Below are 13,540 nucleotides of genomic sequence, written 5' to 3'. Positions count from 1 at the left end.
TTACAAATGGTTGATAAATCCATCGCTTTACCTATTGGAATTTGCGAGGATGTTCGCGCTATGCTTGCGAATGCTACTATCATAACAGACATTGTTATTCTTGATATGCCCGAGGACGACAACATGTCGATCATCCCTCGTATACCCTTTTTAAATACTGCAGGGGCTATTATTTATTGCAACAAAAGCAAGGTCACTTTTCACGTCAATGGAAAACAACATACCATGCATTTTCAGAATTTTCAAACTTTGGTTAATAATATTAATGTCACTTAGCCAATTTCTAGAGTCATCATTGGAGGTTTCAAAATTCTTCTTCCTACTGCCAAGAAGAAAAAGTATACTCTTATCATAGGGGATATGCAAATCCCCATTGAGGTAACTTAGTGTCATACGAAAAAACATCGGTTTCATGTCAAGCGGAAACGGTGATCAACCTTATTAATGGATCCTTTTTGAAAGACATGTGATCGATGAATTTAGTAGGCATAACTCTGTATATTACTAGTTTGCTCTGAGTTATTTTTAGTTGAATGAAATAAAATGGCATGATTATCCTCTTTTCTAGGTTTTCTGTGCAATAAAAAATGACCCAAAAATGTCTCAAAATTCCAAAAAAATTAAACATGAATTTTTTCTAGAATATTTAAGAACTTTTGGTGCTAAAAACACACGAGGAAGGGGCACATATGGATCACGAGGCAATAGGGCGCAACCACCCCCTAGGGCATGTCGTGTTGTGTGGTGGGGCCCACACAGGCCCCCTGCCTTATCTCTTCAGCCCATGTCATCTCTTACCTCCAGCAAAAATTCCATAGCCCTCTCTCTCTCGTGTTCTTCCTCATGAAACTGAAATTTTCAATCTCGTTGTTCGGGATTCCGTTTCTGAAACTAATTTTGAGGAATTGCTCCTTGGTATGTCACTCCCCCATTCCTCCGATTAGTTTTTTCTTTATTGGTTCATATTCTGCATATTTTGTTGCACTTGGTGCTACTCAAAATGATCTTGCATGTCTAATTCTTTGAGTTCCAAGTAGGGGGAATGGTTGATATGTCGTCTAGGAATCCATATGAGTAGTTGCTATCAATCTTGCAAAGTTTTACTAACATAATTTTGTGGTCCAAAAATATTAGAAATTTGTTCATAGGAACATGAATTTCTTTAGGAGAGGTTCTTCAAGCCGGAGCTCCAAAGGTATTCTTGTGATGATCCCGGACCAAGATATCAACATCCCTCGCAACACAGAGGTAAGGCCGTGTGAATGGCCACATACACTCTTCATGAGTGAGGCGGGGTTTTCATCAAGAGTTCATGCAATTCATTGCAAATGCCAGGTTGACCAACTCCCTCGTAGCTGAGTGTGACCAATACTACCTCCTTACAAATCCCTTTGTGCAATTTTTTTATTTCAACAATAAGTCTGATGTTCCCATGGTTCATTTTGATTTTTATGTTGAACATCATGAAATACCACTCTCTAAATTCCGTGAAATATGCATGATTCCTTCTAAAGGGGGAACCTATGAACCTAGAACCGAGGAGTTCAAGGAATTTCTCCTCACCTTGACTATGGGGGAAATGAGGGGCGCGTCAAAGGCTGGGGACACTAGTTTATATTTTCCTTATGTGCACTACTTAGCTTTATTCATAGGGAAATGTTTAACTGCTTTGACTTCGGGTGGTGGTATCAGTACCCCCACCCTTGCTATCTTAAGTTGCGCACTTTACAGTGACAGTACCTATAGCACAGGAGCTATCGTTGCACGCCGCTTACATCTTAACCGAATTAAGGACAAAATCCATGGTGGTATTTATGCCACCCGCCTAGCAAAGAGTTGCAATGTTGCCATACGTCCAGCTGATTACTTATTGCCTAAGATTTATCTCGATCATCAGCCTATGCTAGATCATCAGTTTGAGGAACCTAAACCCCTGCACCACGTTCATTACAACTTGGTTTATACCGAGACTAATCCCGATGTTATTATATTTCATGCATCTTCTTTGTTTAACTTTCATAACAGGCACAGATATACTGTCATGCTAGAGGATATAATTACTTACCGGAACGAGTTAGTTGCAGCGGAGACGGAGGCCTAGGCACGGGGTGCGCAGATTCCCGAGCAGAAATACTTTCGTGGACCTCATGGCTACTATCAATGGTGACCACAAAGCTAGGTAAATGCCTAAGCTTGGGGGAGTACGTATTTCTCACTCACATTACATTCATGTTCCCACTTCATATAAAATGTTGGTGTTCATCCTTTTTCATTGTATATCCATGTTAATCTTATTTTCCACTTTGTTCTTGTGTGTTTGAAGAACTTTAGATAACCCAAAAATATTTATCGCTTCTTTTCAATTTTTGTTTCCCATTTAATTAGTTGTGGTATTAAAAAGAAAACCCAAACATATTTTCTTTACTTGTTGGGAGTTTTCTCGTGTAAGTAGTTTTTCTAGTTTTTTTCCTTTGCTTGTTAGCTTTCTTCGAGAAAAATCGAAGACTCCAAAAATATTTTAGTGTGTTTCTCTGAATTTATTTTCTTTTATTTGAGTCATCGAAAGGAGAAGACCACGATGAAAATGTTGAGTGGCTCTCATATGCATTAGTGTTGATCCAACCAAGAGCCAATATTACCATGTCTTCTCCATTGCACAAATACCTTGTAGATTCTAGCTTAATCCACAACACTCCTGCACTATTATTATTAGCACTTCATTTGGTCGTGCAAGTGAAAGGACTTAATGACGATATTTGATGAAGCGTGGAAAAGGAAGCTGGTATGAACTCTTCTTGTTTTACATTTTTGTAAATATGTTTAGCTCGTTCGATCTTGATTCAATATATCATGAGTGAACATGTTTATGATGAAAATTAGAGATTATAGTTTCTCATGCCATGCTTAAATTGATAGGAGTTGATAATGATTTATCTTAGGAGGCCTCTAGGCATCATACTACTGGTATTTGCTACCTATCAGACTAGTTTGTGTCCATCCGATTAAAAGCATGCACATCGTTCGATCAGCCAGCTGAATCCCTGCGTGAGTTAGTTTGCATGCAGGATTTGGCATTAACTATGATTAATTTATTTCCTATTCTTTCCTAACAACTACCCAAATCTAGGGATGATTAATTGTTGTTTTATTTGTCTCGGGATCAATGCTTCCTAATCAAGATCGTTTCTTCCAGAAAAAAAGTTGCCTGGGAAGCAAATTTTGGTACCTAATCAAGATCGTTGCTTCCAATTAAGCTGGTATTTTATTTGTTTCCAGTTGTGAGTATCAATGCTTCCTAATCAAGATCATTGCTTCCAAAAATATACATTTTGCGGCATATGAAGTGGGATCGCTGCTTCCTAAGAAGTTTCAGTCCTGAGGTTACTAATCCATGATTTTAGGAAGGAAAAATATCTTAGGAAACCAATTCTGAATTTGAAAGGAAAATAATCAATCTGGCGAAATCAGCTTCCACACCATGTAGTTTGTTTGCTCATTAGGCAAATGTTGTATCCAATGTACCAAAAATTGCAATGCAAATAGAAGTTATTTTTACACCCAAAAAATAGTTTTATTCATTTGCAATACACCAAAACTTTGCCTCTGTTGACTAATTTCCTTTTTGCTTCCACAATGACTGAAAATTAACATGCTTCAACAGCTCGTATAACATGTTTCCAACGACAAAGATATTTGCTTCTTTCTCGTCATCAAAATGATAGCGCTTCATCCTAATATTTTGTTTCCTACGACCTAAATATTTGCTTCATTTTGGCCGCCAAGATTTTGCTTCCACATCGACATAAATTAACATGCTTCATGTATTACTGTAGATATTTACAACAATACTTGCTTCACTCTCCTATCAGTGTGCTTCCTTACGTGGTGTATATATTGAACAAGCCAGTAATTGTTGCGGACCATGATCAAATTTGAGGCATGTGCGTCCATTGAAACGAGAAAGAAGACTCTATGAAGTAGTGGAAAAAATGTATTCAGAGCAACCGTCCACTGAAGCATGAAACAAGTCTCATTACTCTCCGAGAAAATGTTTATGCTAGTGGATGATTGTTTCGATCTACTGAAAATTTATGTACAGTATATCAGTGTATATTGTCTACTACGCATAGACAATACATCATCCAAACTATTGTTTCATGTGTAACATGGACTTGCTCCCAACCGAATAAATATTGTTGTTTCCATCAATCAGACATTGCTTCTAGAGATATTAGAATTTTCTTCTGAAGAAACCAGAATCTTCATCCGAAGAAATCATTTTTTTCTGAAACTTGAGCCGGATGCTAGCACATTGTCTCTTCTGTGGACAATATCGTCACCAGCTTCTAAATCTCGTCCACCCCCACAATCTCCTCGCTCGGCATGGCAAGTCCATGGGCTCCTTTATGTCTTTGATAACACCGTAAATTTCACACAAAGAGCTTGAGACTATGGCCATCACGTTTTCAAGGGCGGTGCCGAGAAGAACTCATAGATGGTTCGATCACCTATGTTCCAAAAAGTTTATAGAAATTGGTAGTACTATGGAAGGAAAGCACCTACAACAAAGACAAAGATTGTGAGTTGGATGTATAGAAGCAAATCACCTACAACGAAGACATAGAATTAAAGCAAAACTAAAAATGTTTGGCCACCAAGGGGATGGCTGTTTTGACTTTTGAATCACCAACATATAGATTCATTTGTTTTTTTTGGCATTTGGAAGCAAAATATATAGACTCTGGAGGCATGTGTATAGCAATTTAGATGCAACAGAACTGAGAAGTACGAACATACAAGTTGGGAACAGATCTAAACTTGGATGGAAACATGAAAAATTGCAATCTTGTCGAAAACTAATATTATCACTTAGATTGTGAATCATAGTATTACTGTTATCTACAAATCTGCATAAGAATAGTGGTCCACTATAAATTGCATATAACAGATTCACTCAACAAGATTTATCGAAGCCAACATTGCATCCACAGTAACAAATCAAATCAACTAGTTAAAAGGGAATCAAACATGGTATGAATCAAACCCTAGTTCGGCTGAGTACATACCAGGGGCGTGACGGCTGGGATGCGCGTGCAAATTCTGTGGGCAGGGGGCTGGGGCGGCGATGGGGATTGGCGAGAGCAGTGTTCTGGCAAAGTAGACGGGAGGGGAACGCAGGACCGGCGACGTGGAGCAGCCGTAGCCGTGGTGCAGAGCAGGTCGTGGCAGAGGTAGCCATCCTGGAACTGTGGTGCGCACCAGGCCGTGGTGGAAGTAGCCGTCGCGGTGAGCGGCGAGCTCAGGGCTGGTTTGCCTCGCCTATTAGATGTGAGGCTGGGTCGGGTGGATGGGTGGGTCGAGCGGGTTAGATTTATACAAAAATGCTAAATTCTAGCATTAATTTGAGGCTAAGTTCCAGCATGAACGATGGAAACTGATACAAATGTGGGCCATGTGATCAAATAAAAATCAATGGATCGCCATCAGTCGGACGGAAGTTGGTTATCAGACTACTGATACAAAGTGTTTTCCATATGTTTCAACATGCATTAAAATAGTTATGATGTGGTATTGTAGTATGGTATTTCCCTCTGAGTAATTTGAGTGGCTTGACTTGGCCCACGTGCAAACATGTAGTTGATTTGAAACCAATGTAGCCTTCATGATGTTTAAATTCATAGTGTTTATATCCTACTCGTTCTAATGTCCAACATTAATTATTCACAATGCATGCTTAGAGCCGTTTTTGCTCTCTAGTTGATCGCTTCCCAATATATTGCTAGCCTTCACTTGTACTAAGCGGGAATGCTACTTGTGCATTTAAATTCCTAAACCGAAGTTGTTCCACATGATTCCAGCATACCTGCCTATATGCGGTATTACCCTGTCGTTCCAAGTAAATTTGCATGTACCACCTCTAATATTCACACAAACACCAACAGTGCACTCGTACCGCTCATGTAGCGACCGGGCAGTCGGTATCTTCCATGCTATGTGAGTTATTCTCAAGACGGCCGTTTATTAACCGCCATTGCAAGAGAGAGGCTGGTAAAAAGGATGACAGACCTACATAATCAAAATTAAATTAAACAAAACTCATGGGATAGTTGATATGTTGGAGCGCACCCGTGAATTCAGCTAGCCATGGTTTGTGCATGGATGGTGGATAGGAGTAAACTTTACAATTCTGGTTGGGAACCGCCAATAATGAGTTTAGCATGGAAGATATTGAAAAACTTTGTCTTAACATAGACAGGAAAAGTGCACCACCCAAAATTACAGTTTCAACTCCATTTTAAAACTTGACTCTAGCACCTCTGCAACTCAATGCTTCTCTATGTGAAGGGCCTTTCTATTTACTTTTATGTTGTTCTTGAGTCATCATCTTCTTATTAAAAGAACCAAACCAAAGAGCACTATTGTCATTTTTATTCATTGAGTCTGGTTAATGTTGAATGTGAGCATGACTAGATCTCTTCTACCCTAAATTATATAGTATAGTCGTTGTTTGAGTCTCAGATGTGCTCTACATTTATGTTTTGCTATCTCAGAAAGCACTAGTGAAATACCATGTTATCATATTATATCGTGATTGTTTTGACAAATTGTTGGCTTGTGAGATATCTTATTATTGCTTACTACTTGGCTATGTATTTCCATGAATGAATATGATCTTTAATTGTTATCATGGATATGGTTATTTATGATTTATGTTGAAAATATGAACACTAGCTAAGCATATATATATATACGGCAAGAAGAACAAAAGAGTTTGTAAACGTTTTCTTTTTCACTTTCGGTTTGTCAACTAAATTGCTTGAGGACAAGCAATGAGTTAAGCTTGCGGGAGTTGATACGTATCCAACGTATCTACTTTCCCAAACACTTTTGCTCTTGTTTTGTACTCTAATTTGCATGATTTGAATGAAACTAACTCGGACTCGTGGTGTTTTCAGCAGAACTACCTTGGTGTTATTTTTGTGCAGAAATAAAAGTTCTCGGTGTTGGACGGAAAAATTTGTGATTTTTTCTCGGAATTATAAGGAATAATGATGGAAAGATCCACCAGAGGAGGCTGCCTATAGCCCACGAGGCTCGCTGGGTGTTGATAGAGTTTGGATGAGATTGATCATGTAATCGAGTTAAGTTGATAGGGCTTGATCCCTAGTATCCATTATGTTCTCAGATTCATGTTGCTATGACTTTGTTATGCTTAATTCTTGTCACCATGGCCCGAGTGCCATGATTTCAAACCTAAACTTATTATCTTTCGTTTGAATATGAAAGTGTTTCGATCCTATCTTGCAAGTTGTATGCACCTATTACGTGTCTTGATCCACATACCCCCAAGGTGACAATAATTGGGATTCTTTTCGGTGATTGCTTTAGTTTGAGGAGTTCATCTATTCACCATGTGTTAATGCTTTGTTCTGGTTCTCTATTAAAAGGAGGCCTTAATATCCCTTAGTTTCCAGTAGGACCCTGCTGCCATGGGAGCGTAGGACAAAAGATGGCATGAAAGTTCTTATCGCAAGCACGTATGACTATATATGGAATACATGCCTTCATTATATTGATGAATTGGAGCTAGTTCTGTGTCACTCTAGTGTGTAACTGTTACATGATTGATGTCATCCATATCTTTCCATCGTTGTTCGATGGTGTATGCTTTACATATACTAAATCTTGCTAAGTTACTATTGCTACTGTCGTTGTCACTACTGTTACAAAGTTGCTGCTATCACTGTTACCGCTACTACTATTATTTTCCATGCTACTAAACCTTTGCTGCATAGAGATATCCAGGGTGTGGTTGAATTTGTGATAACCCACAAGTATAGGGGATCGCAATAGTTTTCGAGGGTAGAGTATTCAACCCAAATTTGTTGATTCGACACAAGGGGAGGTCAAAGAATATTCTCAAGTATTAGCAGTTGAGTTGTCAATTCAACCACACCTGAAAGACTTAGTATCTGCAGAAAAGTATCAGTAGCAAAGTAGTGTGATAGCAACAGTAGCAATGGTAACCACTAGCAACAAAGTGACAGCAGTAGCAGCAAAGTAACAGCAGTAGCAATAGAGTAATAGTAGCAGCAGTGACAGCAGTAGCACTAAAGTAACGTAGCAAGGACCAGTAGGAAAAACTCGTAGGAATTGGATCGGTGATGGATAACTATGACGGATGTTATTCATCATGCAACAGTTATAACACGGAGAGATAAGTAACTAGCTCTAGTTCGTCAATGTAATGTAGGCATGTATTCTGTATGTAGTCATACGTGCTTAGGGAAAAGAACTTGCATGACATCTATTCTCCATCCATCCCGTGGCAGCGGGGTCCTAATGGAAACTACGGGATATTAAGGTTCTCTTTTTAATAAAGAACCGGATCAACGCATTAACACTTGGTGAATACATGAATTCCGTATACTATGTTCATCTCCGGGAGTGGTTCCGGCTATTGTCACTCCGGGGTTGCCGGGTCATAACACATAGTAGGTGACTACAACTTGCAAGATAGGATCAAGAACACACATATATTGGCGACAACATAATAGGTTCAGATCTGAAATCATGGCACTCGGGCCCTAGTGACAAGCATTAAGCATGGCAAAGTAGTAGCAACATCAATCTCAGAACATAGTGGATACTAGGGATCAATCCCCGTCAAAACTAACTCGAATACATGATAGATCTCATCCAACACATCACTGTCCAGCAAGCCTACGATGAGACTACTCACGAACGGTGAAGAGCATCATGGAATTGGCGATGAAGGATGGTTGGTGATGACGATGGCGACGATCTCCCCTCTCCGGAGCCCAGAACGGACTCCCGATGTGCCCTCCAGAGGAAGAACAGGAGGGGGCGGCGCCTCCATATCGTAAAACGCGATGAACTCTTCTCCTTGATTTTTTTCGGACGGAAGGGACTAAATAGAGCTGAGGTTGGAGGCGGTGAAGCAACATAGAACCCACAAGCCTGCCAGGCGCGGCCAGGGGGCTGCGCCTGGTGGGCTTGTGGGCTCTCAGCTCCACCTCTCCGGTTGATTCTTGTGCCAGTATTTTTTATATATTCCACAATAAATCCCCGTAAATTTCCAGGTCATTCTGAGAACTTTTATTTCTGCGCAAAAACAACACCATGGCTATTCTGCTGAAAACAGCGTTAGTCCGGGTTAGTTCCATTCAAATCATGCAAATTAGAGTCCAAAACAACGGCAAAAGAGTTTGGAAAAGTAGATACGACGGAGACGTATCAACTCCCCCAAGCTTAAAACCTTGCTTGTCCTCAAGCAATTCAGTTGACAAACTATAAGAGACAAAAGAAAAACTTTTACGAACTTTGTTTGATCTTGTTGTTGCAATTATGTCTAACTCATATCCAGAATTTCAGCAAGATCACAAGCTAACCACATAAGCTAATGACATCTAGGTCTCACGGTAAACTCATATCAATGGCATAATCAACTAGCGAGCAAATAATAATAAGTTTCAAACGTCAACACTTCAATCAGAACAATCATGAAGCAGTACGAACAGATGGTATGTCGCTAGCTCTTTCTGAGACCGCAAAACATAAATGCAGAGCACCTTCAAAGACCAAGGGCTGACTAAACATTGTAATTCATGGCAAAGAAGATCCAGTCACAGTCATACTCAAGCACAGTTAAAAGCAAAGCATAAAAATGACAGAGGTGCTCTCTAATTGGTGCTTTTATAAGAAGAGGATGACTCAACAGAAACATAAATAGACAGGCCCTTCGCAGAGGGAAGCATTGATTTGCAGAGGTGCCATAGCTCAAGCTTTGAAGACAGGGATAAATAATTTTGGGTGGCACGCTTTCATTGTCAACGCAATGACTAAGAGTTTTCATCATCTTCCATGCTACACATGCTATAGGCGGTTCCCAAATAGAAAAGTAAAGTTTTGACTCCCCCACCACCAATCAATCACACTCCACGACTAGCCGAATACTCGGGTGCCGTCCATACCAACAACAATCCAGGGGGAGTTTTGTTTGCAATTATCTTTTCGATTTGAGCATGGAACTTGGCATTCCAATTACCGGCCCCTTTCTCATGAATGATAGTGAATAAACACATATCGAGGATAACATACCTAGCATGGAAGATACTGATAGCCCCCTGTCACCACATGAGCGGTTCGGGCATGCAAAACAGATTATTTCTTGAAGATTTAGAGAGTGGCACATGCAAATTTACTTGGAACGGCAGGTAGATACCGCATATAGGTAGGTATGGTGTACTCATATGGAACAACTTTGGGTTTATGGAAGTGGATGCACAAGCAGTATTCCCGCTTAATACAAGTGAAGGCTAGCAAAAGACTGGGAAGCGACCAACTAGAGAGCGACAACTCTCATCAAAATGCATTCAGATTAACCAACATTGAGTGCAAGCATGAGTAGGACATAAATCGCCATGAACATGAATATCATAGAGGCTATGTTGATTTTGTTTCAACTACATGCGTAAACATGCGCCAAGTCTAGCCACTTGAATCATTCAAAGGAGGATACCATCATATCATACTACATCATAGTCATCTCAAAATTCATGTTGGCATCCAAGACAAACTATTATAAGCTCCTAGCTAATTAAGCATGGCATAAGAAACTATGATCTCTAAGTTGTCATTGCAAACATGTTTCTCTCACAACAAAGCTAAATCAGGAAAGATGAGCTAGTCATATTTACAAAAACAAAATAGATCGAGTTCATACCAGCTTTTCCAGGCTCAGTCACTTCATCATATATCATCAGTATTGCCTTTCACTTGCACGACCGAATGATGTGAACAATAATAAGAGTGCTCGTGCATTGGACTAAGCTGGAATCTGCACGCAAACACAAAGGAGAAGACAAAGTAATATGGCTCTTTGAAAGATAAACAGATATGCATGCGAGAGCCGCTAAACATTGTAACCATGGTCTTCTACCTTGACCCAAAGAAAAAGAAAAATATTTACACGGGAAAGCTCCCAACAAGCAAAAGAAGAACAAGAAAATCTTTTTGGGTTTTCTCAAACTAAACAAACACACGAGAAGAAAGTGAGAAAAAGAAATAAACTAGCATGGATGATAAAGTGGCAAACTGTGAACACCGACTATCAAAGTGAAAGCGTAAGCATGAATATAAAGTCGGTGAGAAACACGTACTCCCCCAAGCTTAGGCTTTTGGCCTAAGTTGGTCTACTCCCAAGGAGGGAAATAACCAGCTCCGGGGTACTCCGGAGTGTACTGAGGATGCCACTGCTATGTGAGCTCCTCTGGCTCCCACTGATAAACTGGCGTTTGGTACTCGACTGGTAGCTCGGGCACGGGCACCTGTGGTTGGGCTATGCCCCAACATGCGTAGATGTCCGAGGGCATAATAATGTACCTGCCTATATGAAGATTGAACAAAGAAGGAGCAGGCAAGGTAATAGTCTCACGAGTACCCTGACTAAATACCAGGTTATAAATCATCCTTCTATTTATATCTCTATCAAGAAAGTCATGGCGAACCATGCTATCATAATCTAGATATCTCTCAGGAAGAAGAATCTCTTCTTCCTTGTCCAGTCTAATAGGTATCTCAAAATGTCTAGCAAGACGAGTAGCATAGATACCTCCATAGACAACACCTTTAGAACAGTTCGTGTTCAACCGTTGAGCTACTATAGCGCCCAAGCTATAAGTTTTATCATTATAAATGGCTTCGCGCAAAACCGCAAGATCTGGGGAGCTAAGGGCCCAGCCTTTCCCACGGCTAATCAAACATTTTCCCACAAATAATGAGACGTACCAAAGCACGGGAAAATGTATGCTAGCAGCTCTAGAGCAAGACACTCCTCTCTCCTCTCCTAAAGCAATAGTATCTATGAAAGCCTCCAAGTCCCATGGTCGAGGTTCATGAATATCCCCAACATAAGTTAATTTGCAAACATTGCAAAAATCCTGAAGTGACATGCGCTGGGGGATATCGTATAATTTGAATTCAACCATAGGAGGATTCTTCCTTGGATAGAATTTAAAGCTTTGCACGAAATATTAGTGAGGAGGAGGTATTGCGGACACTTATCTTCAACGAAGGTGGTGAGGCCTGCGTTCTCCACCATGTAATAAAAGTCCTCATAAAGTCTGGCGGCACGTAAGAACACATTGCTTGGCTACTCGCACGCTCGAACTTCTGCAACTCGGGGGACCGGATACTTGGGTTTCTTCTTCTCACTCCCATCATCCTTGGGGTCATGGCTTGAAGATCCTCTTAAGAACTTCCTCATCTTTTCCCTTTTCTACCTCTGAAAATTTCTGAAAATTTAGTGACTCTAAGGAAAAGTGAACAAGACCCAACGAAACTCATAGCAACTACTCCCACAAGTGCCTATAGGCCATATCACGCATCAAAACTACTTGGGACCAGCTAAAATTAGCATCCAAAGCTCAAGAACAGGGTCACCAAGGCAGCAAAAATACGCGACGTATAAGGCACTAGTGCAAAAACTAATTGGACCAATGGAGGAGTCACATACCAAGGAGGAATTTCCCCAAAACAATTTGGTGATTGGGTCTTTGCACAAGGAGATCGAAAATCGCAGCAAGAAGAGCAAGAACACGGGTTTGAGCTGCGAAACAATTTTTTCTGGAGGTAGGAGAAGAAGATGGGAGCTAGAATGAGTGGAGGGGGTACACGTGGGCCCCACAAGCCTGGTAGGCGCGGCCAGGGGGTGCCCGCGCCTCTAGGGCTTGTGGCCCACTGGTGCAGCCCCCTGACTAGCTCTCCGTCTCAGAATTTTTCAAAAATTCCAGAAAAAATCATACTTGATTTTTAAGACGTTCGGAGAACTTTTATTTTCGGGGTACTTTTCTATGGGACGCTAAAACAGAAAACAGGGAAAACTAAACTAAATCTATCATTTTTCTTCTAAGCAACTGAAGGTGAAAGCTTGGAACATAAGTTTGTGACTCCTCTATTCATCCATCTCATGGTCATCGAAAGAAATCCGTCAATGAGGTTGATCAAGTCTCCTTGACAAACTTTTTCGAATCGCAAAAGAAAACGGAGAATTTTCGAATAGTCACTAGGTTACCTCAATGGGGATGTGGATATCCCCAACAACAAAATGATACTTCATCTTGACAGGAGGTATAGGGCATTCAAAGCTCCCAATAAGAATTGATGAACTTTTTTCGATAGCATTGATGCAATGTACTCGATATTGTTTGTTCGGAAAGTGCACCATATGCTCATTACCGTTGACAAGGAAAGTGACATCGCCTTTGTTGCAATCTATAACAGCCCCTGAAGTGTTTAAAAGGATCTTCCGAGGATGACCGCCATGGCATCATCCTCGGGAATATCCAGGATAACAAAGTCTGTTAAGATAGTGACGTTAGCAACCACAACAGGCACATCCTCTCAAATGTCGATAGGGAAAGCAGTTGATTTCTCGGCCATTTTCAGAGAGATTTTAGTGGGTGTCAACTTATCCAGTTCAAGTCTACGATAAAGAGAGAGAGAGGCATAACACTAA

Source organism: Hordeum vulgare, chromosome 2H (assembly GCF_904849725.1).
Source record: "Hordeum vulgare subsp. vulgare chromosome 2H, MorexV3_pseudomolecules_assembly, whole genome shotgun sequence".
Classification (NCBI taxonomy): Eukaryota; Viridiplantae; Streptophyta; class Magnoliopsida; order Poales; family Poaceae; genus Hordeum; species Hordeum vulgare.
This window is presented reverse-complemented; position numbering follows the sequence as displayed.